Raw genomic sequence first — 17585 nt, 5'->3', positions numbered from 1 at the left:
CTACTGCAGAAGAATAAAACTAACTGTGTGCTGTATAAAAACCTCACCTGTCTCCTATCAGGAGCAGCCTCAGCGTCAAACAGTTGTTCCTGAATAGGATGCCAGAGTTTCTGATGGGAACGTGCATAGGGACGCAAATAGGATTTGTCTGGTCTGCCATGTCGTCTGTTAAAATCCCTTGGGCCCCAAGAGCCAGTTGCAAGATATGTGATTAAAAATAAAGGGGATCTTTTGCCTGGTGGCAGATGTCCGAGCTCACTCAGGGCTCTCTTAAGTTTGTTGCTAGCTGAAAGGGCAGTGAGGCCCAAGGAGTGTCTGGGGCAATTTAAGGCATAGGCATCGGTCCCAGGTCAGAGGGACGTGTAATGACTTTCGTGGATCTTCAAGCAAGGAGCACAGGCTGCAGGAGGAAAGAGCATGGAAGAGGCTCCATGAAGCCAGTGTAACAGGCTGCAGGCTTACAGCCTGGAGCAGTTAGCTAGCTGGTTAGCAGGCTGCCCACCTAAAGGGCCACAGCTGGCTCTGCCAATTAGTGAATGAGGAGATGTCGCCTGGCTGACCTGAAAATACAAGCAAACCGGAAGAGGAGGTGAGTGAGAAGACTTAGAGCGGGAGTTGTCTGCGTGAAGACACAGGTTTCCCCAAGAAGGAAAAGAGTACGGGGTGAGAATTAAGCCAGGCCAGTGGTGTGCATGGCGGGCTCTTGGCACTGTTGTGCTCTGTGTTGTGGAAGAACCCAGGGCATTATCGGTGTCATGAAGCCCAGAGAAAGACCATGGTGAGGACCGGGTAATTCAGACCTGGGAGTCAGTTCAAAGGTTCAAGGACTGATTCGAGCATGGTGGAGCCAGGTGGCCTGCGACAGTCCGGCTCCCGGCACGGGTTCAAATGTTACTTGCAGCTGCAGTACCTCTAACTAGGCGTCTTTCTGAAGAGGTTTAGTTTTGGAAACATGGCATCCTCTCACGTTGGCACCCAGCACAGGCTACATGGCACAGGGTGTCGGAGAAATTTTGGAGCGGTTTAGCAGCTGGTCCTTGGAAAGAGGGAGACGGATATGGAAAGGGCAGCGTGCACTGGAGCTGTAGTGTTTTTTAGATGGATTGGGTGGTCCATGGGGATGTGCTGCCCTTCCCACTCTTCACCTCCAGCTTTGTAACCTCCCATTGCTGATCCCGTCTTGACTCCTCCGTGCCTGACTCTCATCTAACAGCTGCCTCTCGAGGCTTGTGGTGTTACTCACTAGTCATCGACTCTTCCTTCCCTCTGACATTTCTGTGGAAATATTGTTGGCCCCCCTCCTCTTCATAGCTGATCTCACTGTGATTTCATTTTTCCAGGCACAAGCTGAGCTCCATCACGGCAGCACTTCAGAGTCAGCTCGAGGAGGAGGGAAGTGGTGACTCATCAGGCTAAGACCTAGGAAGCAGCTGGGTCCAACTTGGAATAAATGGAGAGGGGGAAAGGCAGCTAGAGGTGCTCAGGGAAGAGGAAACAGTGGGTAGGGACAACTGAGCCAGTTCTTCTGAAAATGGGACAAAGCCCTGGTTTTATTGAAGTGGGGCGGGATGCTAAGAAATGCAACAGGTCAGGAACAATCCCAGTAAACTAAGACACCCTCCTCAGTCACCCTGGGTGCAATAAGTAAAATACTGGATAGTTAGTTTGTTTGCTGTAACATTTTAATTTTGTCATCAACTTTTGCTTTTTTTTCTTTCCTAATTTGTGGCCAATCCTTCTTCCCAAAATGCTGGTTTTCAGAATTCTTTGACTTTCATCTTGGGGGGAGGGGGAGTACAAAAAATCATTGACAGAAGCCTTAAGCTGATAGAAAATAGACATGGGCATTAAAAAAAGATTCCCACGTAGTTAACAAAGGCTTTTTTTAAGCTTGGAAAAAAGTTTTGGCTAGCCCTGAAACAGCCTGCAGGAGGTCCTTCCAGTGCTCTCCTGCTTGTTTTAGACCTTGGACCTTGGAAACATAATCTCTGAGTGACTCTGATCCGGAAGGAGATGTGAAAGATGAATATGGCGTAAGACTCGACCTCTGGGATGCCTCCAGCTAATGGCTGTGGTCTCCTGTGAAGTTGTGCTGTTGGTCCCCAGACTGCCACAGTCATTTGGGGACCAACAGACAGAGAAAGGGGAAGCAGCTGGAACCAGTGTCCTCAGATGACTAATGTAGAAGTACAGTACATGGTCCTTCAGGATGTACCTTCATCCCTGACTTAACTACAGACAGAGGAATAAGGACACAGCTGATCCTGCTCCTGCCATGAGTATTTTGCAGCTGACAGGAGGTGCTCTTGTGTATAAATCCAGCTGTCCTACCCACAGCTGTCCCAGGGACACAGGATTAGCAAAAGTGGTCCCTGCAGGGAATGGACTTGGGGTGTCCAGCAGCAAAGTGGAAAAGAAGCCCCCCTTTGTGGCCATCTTCTATGTACAGTGCATGAGCGGGAAGAGCATAGCTTTGTTACTGGTATCTTTTTGAGTGTTGATTGCTTGCTTTGCTTCGGGGAGGAGGTAAAATGGCTTCTCATTTCCTCTTGGGATTCATTCACATGTAAGGTCCTCTTTGGTGCTTATAGATAGGAACTAGAGACATTGTGGCTGTCTAAAGCGTCTATCTTAGGCCCGTAAGTACACCCTACATCTACAGTGAGCCCAAGTGGGGTCCACGTTGGTGCTAGTAATCTGTCCTTGCAGAGCAGCAAACAGCGCACAAGCTTCAGAGTCCGTCCACCCGATCTTTGTGAGTCCTGTTAATGTGAATCAGAAGTGGGTGACTGATATAAGAGACCACTTGCACTTTAGGACATCCTTTCAGTACCTGCTGTTGTGACAGGCTAGCTGGCAGTGACTTAGCCCAGGGGTTTTGAAAGGGCAAAAGATGATTGGAGGACTTGGGATTCCCTTTCTGCACCAATCAGGCCCCAGAGACTCCCCCCTCCATGTCCCGATTGGCCCCTTGGGTCACCTGGAGGGAGATAAAAGGGGGCAGCTGGGTTGACTCAGGGGAGAGACCAGTGAGGGATTATAAGGAAGGAGTCTTACAGAGTTGAGCCAGCGGGGCAGGAGCAGTGCCCTGGAAAAGCCTGAAAGAGCAGGACCTGCAAGCAGCAGTGGGACCCTCAGCAGGCAATGTGCGGCCAGCAGGAGAGGCTCCCCGCTGGGCTCCAGGATCCCCGAGGAGAGGCTGCAGCCAGCAGGAGGGGCTCCCCCGCTCCAGCAAGGATCTGAGCAGTGACCTGAGGGGTTCTCAGCCCTGCTTCCAGCTCCTCCAGTCAGAGGCTGGGCAGCTGGACATGAGGCCGGGGCTCCGGGAAGGTCAAGTCCCCTTGCAGGCTGGGGCAGTGCTACCAGTGGAGGCTGCGTGGCAGCATTCCTGCCTGCCACATGGCAGTTCTGGGTTCAAGTCCCAGCAGAAGTGATCTGGGGTGAGTGAGCTAACAGGGAGCAGCTCTTCTTGCAGTGGAAAGGGGCCACTGTGTTTTCCCCCCCTTCCAGGTACCAAGGCCCTATGTTTCCTTGTCACTTGACATTTTGCGTTTTGTGCCTTTTTATATTTTAGCAACCCATATTGTTTGTTCTGCTGTTTGTGTTTTATATTTTGTTAACCCTGTTTTTTTGTCAGTGATGGTAAGTGTCTAACCTTTGTTGAATCCTGCCCCCTTGGGGCGTCGTAGTGTCCACTGTACCCTCTGATTTATGCCTCTTATGTTCCCAGTATTAAAAGGTATATGGATAAGTCCCCATCGGTGGTCTGGCTGTGTTCTGTAGGGGGAGGAGAGTCTCTACACCTCCCACAGTGCTTGTGCACCTCCTTTGATCCCTTCAGTTGGAGAGGGGATACTTCTTGGAGAACTGCCTGGGTTATGTTGTAGTGAATTTAATTTTTTTTTTCCCCCAGTAGCATTCAGTCATGGCAGTGGATCCCAGTGTCTCACTGTTCATTAGGCTCATTTCTTATCATTCAGTTTAAAACTGTTTGGGGTCTGGTTTTTTTTTTTTTTTTGGGGGGGGGGGGAACAGGCTGTGGCTTGAGGTGTTTTTTTTTTTTTTCACTGCAATTCTATTAAACCTACAAATGTGTACTGTCAGCTTTGCATGGAGAGACAGTGCTTGTATGTCACAGGGACACCTTCCACCTAAACACTGCTAGACCTGATGGCTGAGTGAGCAGTGTCTTGGATTCTGCTTTTTTCTTCCTGTGTTCACTTTTTTTTGCCTTATCATTTTCCAACCAGGTCTGATAAAACACATCCTATATCACCTTCACCCCTTTCTGTTATTCATAGAGTCTGGGACTGCTAAGACCAAAAGAGAACAGAGGAGGAAAAGTAAGTCTCTCTTGCTTTTTCTTTTTCTTTTAAGCACTGGAAATGTTGACATCAATTAATGACTTTTCCAGGAGTCTGAGGATTCCTTCTGGGTTAAGAGAACTCCAAGTCAAGCAAAACTCCAAGTTTTATGGTTGTGGTTCTCTTCTTCCATACATACTTCATGACATGTTTTACTGTGATCTTAGGATCACAGGAAAGTATGACCGAAAGAAACTTCAGGAGATCATCTAGTCCAGGTCCCTGCTCAAGGCAGGGTGATCTCTGACTAAACCATCCCAGTCAAGTGTCTCTGCAACCTGTTCTTCAAAATTTTCCAGGGATGGAGATCCCTCAGCTTCTCTGGGCAGCTTGTTTCAATGCTTGACCAGCCTCATAGTCCAAGGGTCTCGAAGATCTTGTCCAAGCTCTCTCTCTGAGCTGGAGGGTTGATAAGCACTGACTGTTTATGTAGACTGGGGTTTGCAGAGGTCTAGGGAATGTGACATCCTTTCATTGTGTGTCTGTGAAAGTTGAGTACCTAACTCCTATTGTCCTTTGTGAAAACCCCACTGATGTTGATGTGCAAGGTTCAGTGAATCAGTTCCCATGTGGACTTATATGTCTGTTATCAACCTCTTCAACCCGGCTGCCTAAAAGAGCTCTGCTGCTATCTAAACTCAAATGACTGCAGCATCGGGTCCAGAATGATAAGTTAAATGTCCATAATACAGCAGATTGCCAGCAACTAGAAACTGCTGAGTGTAGGGATGCTAAGGTCAATATGTTGAAAATATAGGATACAAGCCCCCATTGGACCCATACTGAATAGGTGAGATGCCCCAAAATGAAGTCCAGTGTAGAAAATAGAAGTGGCCCCTTTAAATTGGAAGAAGTGACTGGGATCCACTGGGCTACACTTGGAAACTGAGGAAACGGGTCACAGGCACAAGTGAGGAGAGTGACTGGGAGTAGTGAGCAGAGAAGCCAGTCTGCAACAAGCTGGACAGAAGCGGAGAGCACTGAGGTTGTGCAGTCCTTAGTGCAGCCCGAAGACGAGTGCTGCAGAATTAATGGCCTGAAACCCTGAGCTGGAAAAAGCCCTTCCAGGTACTTGGGTTATCTTGTAGGACCCAGCTCTTTTACCTGTGGGATGCAATGGACTCTCAGCCCAAAGTGGTCCGACTGCAAGCAGTCCTAGTGCCCTATGGGATAGCCCATTTGAAGACCAGGTTGAACTGTGGTCCCTGATGAATTCAGGGTCTGTGTTTTCCTTTGAGAGAGGCTGGCACAAAAGAGATAGGGCTGTGTCCCCTCTAACCTTTCCTTTGTCTATCCCCTCTTAGCTGCTTAGATTTCCACAAGTCCGCCTGCCTCCCAGTGCTTCCTCTGGGGGGTGAAGCTGTATGCTGTCCTTACTTTGTGATATGCTATAATGTTAAAGCAAATCCCACAACATCTTCTGTACCAGCAAGAAGTTAAATCCCTTCTGGTGCCAGACAAGAGCCCCGTGCCTGGACAGCTGACAAACAGCTGGCTTAGAGCTTCAGCTGAATCTTTCAAAGCCACCTGGGTGGCTTAGATGCACGTCTTGCATGAACGTTAATCCCATTAACATTACTGAAAGAGACAACTATACCTAATGGAGGAGTTGTCTAAATCCCATAGTTGCTTTGCTGATAAGCCTAAATGCAATCTAAATCTCTTGGTATTTGGTGTTTTCACTGTGTCCTTGTCAAAGACCCCAAACCCTCCTCAGTTTCCCTCTGTACAGATGTGGCATCTTGAAGACTAGATGGAGTTTTCTTGGTGCCAGCCGTCCACACGAGGGGAAGCCCTTGAGAGTTACTCAACAGCATGCAAAATGACAAATGCACTGTGTGGCAGTGGACTTGCAAAAGTGCATGTGCCATTGTGTGCCTGATTTCCTCTTCCCTGTGTTTGCATATCCCCCTGATCTGTTAGGCATCCGACTAGTGATGTGCAGGTGCAGCTGAACTAAGTGTGCGCAGAAATTTTGCATGACGTTGAGTGCCCATTTTTTGATGTGATCATGCATAGGTTGTTTGTGGCAGGACTGCCAAACTCACCTGGGACTTCAGGCCAAATCTGGACTGTGGGACTCCTTGAAGGCTGGATGCAACCTGGGGCATGGGAATGGCCACTGGCCACTGTGGTGGCAGCAGCAGGGGGTCCGGCAGCAGTGGTGGTGGTGACAGCTCCAGAGGTAGCTGAGGGGTCTAGTAGTAGCAGTGGGTCTGGGGCCTGTGGCAGCAAGCTTGACTATGGCCAGTGAAGGCGAAAGTCTCTGAATTCAGTGGCAGGCCACACACCCCTACGTTCTGGTGGCTCATTGGTAGTCCAGCAGGCTGGGTAGAGCTGCTCTCCTACAAGATGAGGCTTGGAAGGGACCTCAGGAGGTCCTCTAGTCCAATCCCCAGCTCAAAGCAGGACCAGCCCCAACGATATTTTTCCAGCTAGAGCTTTCTTGAGCCGAACCTTAAAAACTGCGAAGGATGGCTCTGCAGGCCGTGTGTGATACCATTGGTTTATGGAATTTGGTGACGCAGCAAAGTAATACAGCAGCAAAAGAGGCAATTAAGATGTCCAATTCTGGAGAAAAACAATCTCCATAGGGGAATCACTTAGACTAAGAACTAAATCACAAACTGAAATGAGTCTCACAGAGTCTTTAAGAGAAGCAGAACTCCCAGAATCTGTATCCTTAGGTAATTATGTGTTTCTTCCCTTCTAAATCGTGAGAACTCACTCTTAAATAATGTGTCCCTTGCTAGTTTGTTCATCTGTAAATTTTCCTGGCAGGTGAGGTATAAATAGCTCTGAGGCACTAGCAATTCACATGTTCTTTTCAGAACACAATACTGAGTCATGATAAAGCCACCTACTATAGTAATTTCAAAGATGTTCTAATTATGTTAAGTGTGAACCTCATGCCTGAAAAAGAGATAAGAAACTTACCCTGTTCTGGTTCCAACAAAACATAAATTCTATTTAAAAGAAAAAAACACTGCAAAAGTGTGTGCTTCCAGGATTTTCTTATTATTTATTTTTCCAAGTATGGTTTAAGAAAAACTAGAAAATTATACACCAAAATCGACACTTAAAAAATATGGGTGCGAAGTCAAGCGCCCAGAGGTAGGGAATGCCATGATTATAGTTTCCTATATTCTTATATGATGAAACAAGCCCTTGTCAGGAATGGCTATACATTTTATTATTTTATTTTCAGTAAAAAATAGTTTGATAATACTTTTATAATCTTTAAAAAATATTCTGCAACGGGTTTTTCTTTTGGTAGGAAAAACAAAATCATCTCTTTTTTTTTTTTTGCCAAAAACCAAACTTGATTTTTCAAAAAATAAAAATGTCAGTTTTCAAGAGAATATATCTCTGTTTAAAAATGCTGACTATTTCCAATATGCACAAAGATAACAGTAATTCACAACTCTTGTGTTGTGTAGTTTGGGTGTTTGACATTGCAGATACCATGTCACGGTTTGGATATGATTTGGATGGTGGTATAGAATGGGCTACAGATACTGTCATCAATCTAGAAAGGCATTTCCTAGCTCAGGGTTGGCCAACCTGCAGCATGCAGTTTGGGCAGCTTCTGTGCTTGGCATTTGGCAGACTGGGGAGAGAACAGGTAGTATAGTGGTGGATAGGACAGGGAGCAGCAAAGCAAACAAAACAGCAGACTGGAACAGAGCGCAGGGCATCGAGCAGAAAGCAAAGCAGCTGACTGGCAGGGGAAGGGGATCAGAGTGGCATTTGGGGAGGGTGTGGGGCTCGTTTCTGGCACATCTGCCCAAAAGGTTGGCCCTTGCTGTCCTAGACTGAGTCATGTCCTGGCTGTGATCCAAGTCCTGAATTCGTCATTGTGATAGGAAGTAGTGCAATAATAAATATGCCAGTGATGTGTGCTCTGAAAAACAGCGTACGATATATAATGGACCAAATCATCAACTGGTGCAAAGTTGTGCATAGCATCATTGCTGTAATGGACTGACACCAGAAGGAGCGGGGGCCCAGTAAATTGTTTAAAAAAAATATAAAACCCAGGCATTGTTCCTCCTTGTCGCTGTGTGTGAAACATTTACCAGAGGCAGCAGTACTAATAATGTAATGATACAGCACTTTTGAATAACATTGATCTGAAACAGTGGGAGAAATCGAAGTTGGCCAAATGCATTGAACAGGGCTGAAATCTGGCCAGGACACATGTCTGTTGCTAAAATACCTGCAGATCTTTATTGCCCTTAAGTTGTCAAGACCCAGGTTTTACCTCATCTACTGGATGCAGTAGAGTTCTTCCTAGGCCGGTAGTCAGAGACTGGTTCAGGACTCATCTCACCAACACACATGACCAGGGCTGATCCAGGGCAGGCACTGGTGCACTTGCACCCCCCCTCCCCTCTGATTTCTGCACCACCTGAAGTTGAAAACCAACTGCTTGGCAGTGGCAGTAGCATTTCTAGTCAGGCAGTGCTGAGGGAGTCACTTGACTTCATGGCTCTTTGTTATCTACCTGATCCCTTCTAAACTCTTTATTCCCCACGTGTGTTAACAGCCCTCTCTTCTTTTTAATGGTCTTGATGTTCCACCCATCAAGCAGTCTTTTGTTCTGCTAGCTGCTCCTGGTCATGGAGCTCCTATTTCACAGCCCTGCAGATTTTTTAACTCATTCCACTTAAGTTATATTTGTGTTTGCTTCAATCTTAAACTGAATAATGTAGCCCTGGGCCCCTAACATATTAGTAAAGCTGTGTTTATTTTTAACTGGAGAAAAAGATGTTGCTTTTGCACCACACAATTGCACCCTATTTTCAAAATTCTATATCCTTCCAGGCACATCACTGTTGTCACATTACCTCTCTGGATTGTCGTTGTATGTGAGAACAAGTCTGTTTCTAAACCCTGGTTATACAATGGAATCGGAGCTTTATGGGGTCCCCCTAAAGAAAAAAAGTTGGAAGTGAGTCTTAATAAAGCGTGGTCAGCAGAACTGCTCTCTCCTTCCTTTTGCTGCACTACCCATCCATTCAACAGACAGTTGTGATCAGAGCAGCCATGTATCTGCTTTGCTAAACACATTGCATTCATGCATGCTAGAGGAAAGTCCTAGTGATATTGGGCTCATTCTATAGTGTCCCATCTCTTTCCTGCTCGGTAAAAAACTAGGAATTTTGTGTTGCCTCCCTCAACAAAGTCAAAGGAAATATGGGCAGATTCCCAGGGCTAGCCATAAAAGTCTATTGCTTCCATTGAAGCTCAAGATGGAAATTAAAAATACTTCTGGGGCATTTTTAGCATGTAGTTCTGGTGATCGCATTGACTTTCTGTGAGTGAAGCCTCAGTGATTCATACATGTCACTAGCACTCTGCAGCTTTCCCAAACGCATCACGGGGCTTCTTGGCTCTCCGTGTCTCAGCTCTTTCATTGTTAGTTCCTGCTATGTATTTGATGCTTATATGGCAATAACACGGGAGGGGTCTTTGAAATGCTCTAAACGGCAAGATTCAAAGGCAAGCGTGTTCATTTTACCATGTGGCAGATGAGGCAGTACTAAAATAGTCAGTGGAAGGTTACCCAGGCACAGAGAGGAAAGCAGACTTCTGGGGCTTTATGCATTAATGCTGGGATACAGCAGGCTTTGGCTAGTGCTGATCATATTCCCCTTTCTTTTTCTTTTCTTTCTGATGGTTTCAGTCATTCAAATACAGTTGTGATCATGATTTTTTTAAAAAAGATTTATATATTTAACTTAAAACGTGATTTTAAAAAAGTGCGTGTGTGTATGTGTGTGTATATATGTATATAACTTAAAATGATAGATTTATTATTATTGATGATGATAAAAGGCATATTGGTAAAAAACAACTTCATAAGTGATGGGGTGACTCTCAAGAGTTTCATGATGTGCCGCCTGACCATTGCTTTCTGGTTGTAATATTACAGCAATTCCTCGCTGAATTCTTGTCTTGTTAAGCTGTTGCAGCCAGCAAAGCTGAAAGTCATAGGGAAAACCCCACACAGGATAATGAAATTCAGATTTCTCTCAGCCCTCAGGGAGCAGACCAGAAAAGTGAGGGTTTGAGACCGAGATAAGCACACGCTCCTTCCCGCTCAACTCTTCTATCCTATAATCTGAATCGGGGGAGGTAAGAGAGGAAGCAGTTGTTTAAGAATGGGGGGTATTGCGGGAAGAAAATGTACCTTTTACAGCTCGGAGGTCAGCAGACAACATCATATTTTTCAGCCTGGCCTAGATAAAACAGGCTGAAGAATTGCACCTAGTTGTTCTGTCCTTAACTCACAACTTGCCTGAAGTGTGGCACGTGCCTGTATTGGTGGAGGGATGGGAACCAGAAACTGGCTTTTAAGGCCCCCGTTTTGTATGGGTGTATGGTATTTTCTTATCTCATGTACTCACAATAATTAAGACCATTTCTTTTCAAATATTCATTAACTAATCCTCACCTCTCCTTTGTGTAGCAGACAAGTAAATATTGTCAGAGGAGGAAGGAAGCATCTTCTCCGGGGCATCCATGTGTCAGGACTAGAACCCAAACGTTTGCAGCTCAGTGGACCCGTGTTAGACCAGGCCCTTCATTTTCCATACAACACAGGAGAGAGAAAAATGCTCTGGAAACTTTTCTTTATCAAGTCCACTTATGCTGTACAGTGCAGAGCTGGAAATGATATGACCAAGTGAACAAGCTCTTCTTTAATCATCCTTGGCAACTTCTGTGTTTAATAATAGAGCTGAATACTGGGGATAAAAACAGCAGCACACGCATTTGCGTTCCCAGTTGGCCATTTGGCTTGGCTATATTCATATTCCTTATTATGCACTCTTTACAAAATGGGTTTTTGTTTGTACTAGTGTTTGGACAGTGCCTTGTCTTTATTTGAAGAGCAGTATTTATTAGGGTTGTGCAATATCAGTGTTTTGCTTCAAAGCTGTTTCGACGTGTTTCAAGCTTGGAACAGCGAAATCGAACAAAACAAAAAGCTTCGAAACTAAATGAGGGCACTCAGTGTTTTGAATTTCCAAGCAGCCCGGTGGCAGGAGGCAGGGGAAAACCAGGGCTGCACTCCGAACAGCACTGCATCCCCATGGAGCTCAGCCCGGCGGTAGGAGGTGGAGCACAGCCCTGGCTCTCCCCGCCTCCCGCCAGCGGGCTGGATGACAGGAGGCTGCCGCGGCTGCCTGGGGCCAGCAGTAGCATTAGTCTCCCCCAGCTCTGGGTGAAGGCTGACAGCCTCCTGTCATCTGACCCAGATCCTGGGGCCTGCACTCCCAGGAGTCTGGCACAGCCCCGCAGCTGTCCTGGGAGTACAGGCCCCCAGATCTGTGCTTCGGATGACAGGAGGCTGCCGCTGCCATCAAGTGTGGTGAGTTTTGCATTTTGCAGTTTGAGGTGCAGTGTCCAAGAAACCTCTGCACCTATCTCCTTAAAACTTAGCAGGCTTCATGCCCTCAGGGGCTACTATCCTTGCAATTTTCATCCAAATCAGGCAGGAAATGACAAAGTTTTAGACATTTTCATGATTCCCCATTATAGTTTATTGGCCAAATATCAAAACAGCGAAGGAGTTTCAACAAAACAAAACAAGACAGTGCTTTGAAATGAAACAAAACCACAAAATGAAACACTGTCCCTTTGAAACGATGAAGCAGATGTTGAAATGAAATGATGGTGTTTCACACAGCTCTAGTATTTATGCAATAACAGGAGTATTTGCTATTCATATCTTATTACCAGTTATTCTCATCATCCACTAAGGGAACATAACCTATACCATGTGGCTTGCATGTTCAGTCATGTCATGAATAATAAGTAGCAAATAGGCAAAATAGTGGAAGAGCATTTGTATAAAGCATTCAGTGAGAACTTGCAAATAATAAATAGATTTACTGAAACTGGCACTCATTCACAATTAGAAGGGCCTAACTTGCTGATAGAGCAGGCCAATTTTTTCTTTTAAATGTGATGTCACTTAAAATCTTGGCACTGGCAAAATGTCCTCCCTCAGCAAAAATATTTCAATAAGGCAGCAGACATTCCACTAACATGGCTAGCCTCTTTTTATTTTTTATGTCGGGAGTGTAAAAAAACAACAACAACAACAAAAAAACCCCAACCTCTTTCAAAGTTAAGGTCTTCCTTAGGAGGCTTACCATGTAAATTTACAAGAGCCCCTCACTCCAAAATTTTTCCAGTCTAAATTGCAAATAACTTTGCTCCTTGCTATTCTGTCTCATGGTTTCTTTGTGCTTTACATCTGTGTATCTGTCCATCTCTCTCTATCTCCCTGTTGTTTATTTTTCACTTTTAAATAGTAGGCATTTGGGGCTTAGTAGTAGGCTTTTTTCTCTGTGTGCAGAATGTCTGGCACAGTGGGATCCTGGTTTGTGCCTTTGATTCCTAGGTGCAGTTCAAATGATAATAGCGCACACATTCCCAGGTAAGTGGCATATTTTTTTTTTTTGCAATGTGTGAGTGTTTAAATATGTTCAACACTGAATAATAGTGTGGTCAATTGATTGGGTTTTTTGTTTGTTTGCTTTTTAAAGAGCTTTTCTCTCTCTCTCTCCATCAGCCCTGGCTTGAAATTCTGGCTTGTTGAATTGGCAAAAGCATTAAAACGCCATTTGAGGAGCCTGAAGTAGCCTAGCCTAAAAGCAAGTTGCACTGCAACGGACCATGGTTTTAATTTCCCATTGTCTTTCTGGTGCTGCGCAAGGCCGTATGGGTTTGCTGCAACCCAGCATGGCACCAAACAAAAGGGAAGTCTTTGTGTATCGCCTAGAACAGCAACAACAAAACATCGTTATTGTGCTTCTCCCTCCATTGAGCACAATAAAACCTCTTGAGGAGCTCCTGAAAAATCCGATCTGGTGAGCGCAGGATACCTGAGGTTTCAACCTACGCATATCAGAAATCAGCGAGGCTTTCCAGGCCCGCCGTTCTGGAGAGCGGAGTGGCCAGCTGGAATTGTCAGATAAGATTAGGCCCTTGGAGGCAAATACTATTAACCCACAAAGCACCAACAGGAAGTGCCTCTGCTGCACGCCCAGGCTGGAAAACAATTTAGAAAGGCAGAGAAGTGAATTAGTTGGTGGGTTGACTTGCTTGGCACCTGGGGCAGAATCGCATCTTGTTGTGACAGGGCCACAGGTGCTCAGATTCCCTCGGCGTTACTAACTCACTCGTGCTCTCCAGATTTCTTTAGAAACCAGTTCTCGCTGATTTTCATTGCATCCCACGTGCCTGAATCACTTTTCCAGTCTGTTGCTTTTTCACACACACACGCACACACACGATTGCTGGCGATGCTGCCGCTTTGCAGTACACACTGTGTTTCCCTCTCTCCTGTGATGATCAATTCCTGTCTTCCGTGGGGTGACGGGATTTATTTTTAGGTGCCCCATCTTATGTGAACTATGGTCTCCTTGGCATGCTTCTTTTCATGAGCAAGGGTCAAGCAGAGCTAAAAGGCATTGGTCTTCTAAAAATAAATACCTGAAGTTTTATATATATAACTGCACCTTACAGCAGTTACATATTTTGATGTCCACCCAACTCCTGTGAGCACCCTCCAGCCATGTCTGCATTGGGAGCACTTTCCCCCTGTAGCTATACCACCATATATACTGGCAAAACATTCCTCCTGTGGATACAGCTTATGCCAAACGGGCTGTGCTTTTGCCAGCATTACATTGGGCTGCATAATGGATGTATTGGCTCAAAAGCTGAGTGAAACATTGGAGGAAAACATTCAGTTCAGGTCAAAACAACACATTCTTTAACTTTTTTAATGAAAAAAATGGAAAAAAATAATTTTGGATCCATTGGAAACATTTTGTTTGAAATGTTTTTTGTTTTCCTTGTGGGCTGTTTCAACCTTTTTCTTAATTACTTTTTTTCCTTTATCATTTAAGTCCGCTTTCAAATGAGTGTCAGAAATAAACCTCGACCTTTTTAGAAAATGCCAGCACACAGGTTTGGGGCATTTTCATTTTCAAAGTGTCAAAATCTTTCAGTATTGTTTTTTGAAAGTTCTGCCCTTTTTTTTTTTTGGAGGGCAGGGAGTCAGCCTGACTCACCGCATTTGGTTCAAATTCACTGAATAGTTCCAATCCTCCCCAAATCCATTTTCCAGCAAATTTGTTATTCATCAAAAAACTATTGTCCAGCTCCAACTGGTGCAGCTTACAGTAGCTTCCCTGCGGCTAGCTACACTAGCACAGGCACCGGTACGGTTCTTCCCATCTGATAACACGTATGCTGGGGTCTGCTACCAGCACAGCTGTTAATTCTGTCTCTTCGGTAACCCTGACAGACACAGCTGTGGTTGCCAAAATTTGACCTGGCCTGTGTCTCCTTTATCAAGTCTCCCTTTACACCCTATTACTTCATCCTTGCCAGCGATCTAAACTCTTCCAGTTAAGGCTCACCCAATGCATGATTTGTATTGCATGCTCCCAATGTAAAGTGCAGCACCATTGACTACCATGAGTTTGGCTGAAGTCAGCACAAACCAAACCAAAGCCTGCTGTGAGATTTAAACTGTTGTGAAAATTAAAACCAGTGCAGTAACTCCTGAGGTCCTGCAGTTAGGTTCTGCAACAGCTTTCCAGCCAAAGTAGTTTGGGCAAAATCCCTAACTACTGAACGTTCCCACATGTCCCTTCCCCTGCCCCCCTCAACGCCCACCTCATTTTGGAAAGGAGAATGAAGAAAAAAATCCTTGTGTGGAGTTGTGGCTAAAAGCTGAATACATAGAGCAGCTCACCTGCCCTCGGTCGGATTACTGGCTGCTTTAGTCCAAAGCTAGTTTTAACCCTCTTGCTACCACAGCTGAATTGGCAGTCATTTTTGGCAGTGGCTGAGAAAAAGTTAAAACTGGGTCCCACCGCTGCATGCTGGCTGGAGAGCAGCAGAGTCCCTAGCAGCAAGTACAGTGTCCCTGTGCAGCCATTACAGCATCTCCATGCTTTTATTCCCGTGCAGAAATCAGCTTCCCTGCTTAAGACATGCCCCCCAATTTTGGAGGGCTGTTTTTGTGGGGGGGAAAGGTGTGTGCATGTGATATATGAGTAAATATGGTCCTTGTAATAAGGAATTTGATCAAATTGTGAAAGGGATGACGTGAGGTGGTGGTGCGTAACAGCAGAAGACTAAGCCAAGAGGTCACTTTCTAATCCTGGTTTCCAGTGCCCCTATGAACATGTACCCTATTATTTGTGGCAGCACATAAGTATTTTCAGGGTTGGGTCCTCAGTTTCTCTACTCCTCCTCCCCCAGCACAAACCCAGCATCAGTCTGTGGGCTTTGCTCTCCATCATGCTGGTCTTTGCAGAGCTGTTTGCACAATTGTTTGACAGAACAAGGAGCAATAGGCTCAAATTGCAGCAAGGGAAGTTTAGGTTAGACATTAGGAAAAACTTTTGCACTAGAAGGGTGGTAAAGCAAATATCTGGTTCAATGCTCTCCCTGTGTAGCATCCACTTCTGCCACTGTCAGAGACCGGGTACTAGGCTAGATGGACCATTGGTCTGACCCAGTATGGCTCTTATGGTCTTACGCAGGGTACTAGGCAGAGGTGCCAAGTACATGGGGGCCTGAGGGCCCTGGCCCCTCTCGGGAAGAGGGCTGTCATCTGAAATGCGTAAAACTTTCCACATGCCCATCATCCTAGGCCTAAATAAAAGTTGGCACCTATAGTACTAGGATATCTCAGCCCGTATTTTTAAAGCCTCACACACTCCTGTAGCCCATTGGAACAGTAAAAGCACCTGCTGCTAGGAGATTTGGTATTATGGCTATAGTCCATTGGCAGTCATGAACACCACAGGGAAGAGTCTTGACCACCTGGGTGATTGCTGCTGGCCCCTGACACCCTGCGCTGGATGGTGAATTCCAGCAAGCTAGGCGCTAGCCCTAGACTTCAAGAGGGCTGACTTCAACGAGTTGAGAAGACTAGTGGGAGAGGCGCTGGGGTTCTCAAGGGCAGGGGAACTCGGTGCCCAAGATGTGTGGTCGTTCCTTAAGGAGACGATACTCAGTGCCCAAGGGGTGACCATCCCAACAAGAAGCAAGGAAGGCAGGAGTGCCCAAAAGCACCCCTGGCTCACCAAGGGCGTACGGAAATGCCTAATTGCCAAAATGGCGGCATACACCCAGCGGAAGGGGGGTGCTATCACTAAAGAGGAGCATACCTCCTCTGCTTGGGCCTGTAGAGGGGCTGTCAGGAAAGCTAGGGCGGACATAGAGCTAGGACTAGCATCCAAGATCAAAGATAATAAAAAGGATGAAGAAGGCACTGGGAAATGTGGGGCCCCTGCAAGATACGCTGGGCAATCTGGTGGTTGCGCCAGAAGAGAAAGCAGACCTCTTTAACCAATTCTTCACCTCCGTTTTCTTGGGCAGGGACCAGGACTTCCCCACTGTGATGCAAGACGAACTTGAGGGGAACGCCTCCAGACCTCAGGTTGGGGAGAGAGCTTCTGGAGGGGCTGGACGTGTTCAGATCAGCGAGTCCAGATGCTCTTCACCCCAGGGTGTTGGGGGAGCTAGCAGGGGTTATTGCAGGGCCCTTGGCACGGCTTTATGAGTGCTCGTGGTGCTCCAGCCAGGTGCCAGATGATTGGAAGATAGCCACCGTGGTCCCCATCTTTGAAAAAGGCAGGAGGGAGGACCCGGGCAACTATAGGCCCGTCAGTCTTACCTCAATCCTAGGGAAACTCTTTGAGAAGATCATCATGGAGCACATCTGTGATGGGCCGGCCTCTGGGATGATGCTTAAGGGCCACCAGCACAGTTTCATTAGGGGCAGGTCACATCAGACCAGCCTGATTGCCTTTTATGATCAGGTCACAAAAGCATTGGATGCAGGTGTCGCCGTGGATGTAGTCTTTCTGGACTTCAGCAAGGCCTTTGACAACGCCTCCCACCCCATCCTCATTAAAAAACTAGGTGACTGTGGCATTGATGCCTATACAGTCAGATGGACTGCAGATTGGCTGAAGGGTCATATTCAACCTGGGGAGAAGTGGGCAGTGGAGTCCCCCAGGGCTCAGTCCTTGGGCCTGTGCTGTTCAATTTCTTTATCAGCGATTTGGACGATGGGGTGAAAAGCAACCTGTTTAAATTCACTGATGATACCAAAATTTGGGGTGAGGTGAGCACGCTAGTAGGGAAGGAAAGACTGCAGCAAGACCTGGATAGGTT

This window comes from Crocodylus siamensis, chromosome 2 (assembly GCF_052110815.1).
Source record: "Crocodylus siamensis isolate JL-2025a chromosome 2, ASM5211081v1, whole genome shotgun sequence".
Classification (NCBI taxonomy): Eukaryota; Metazoa; Chordata; order Crocodylia; family Crocodylidae; genus Crocodylus; species Crocodylus siamensis.
The sequence above is the reverse complement of the archived record's forward strand: the minus strand, read 5'-3'. Positions refer to the sequence as shown.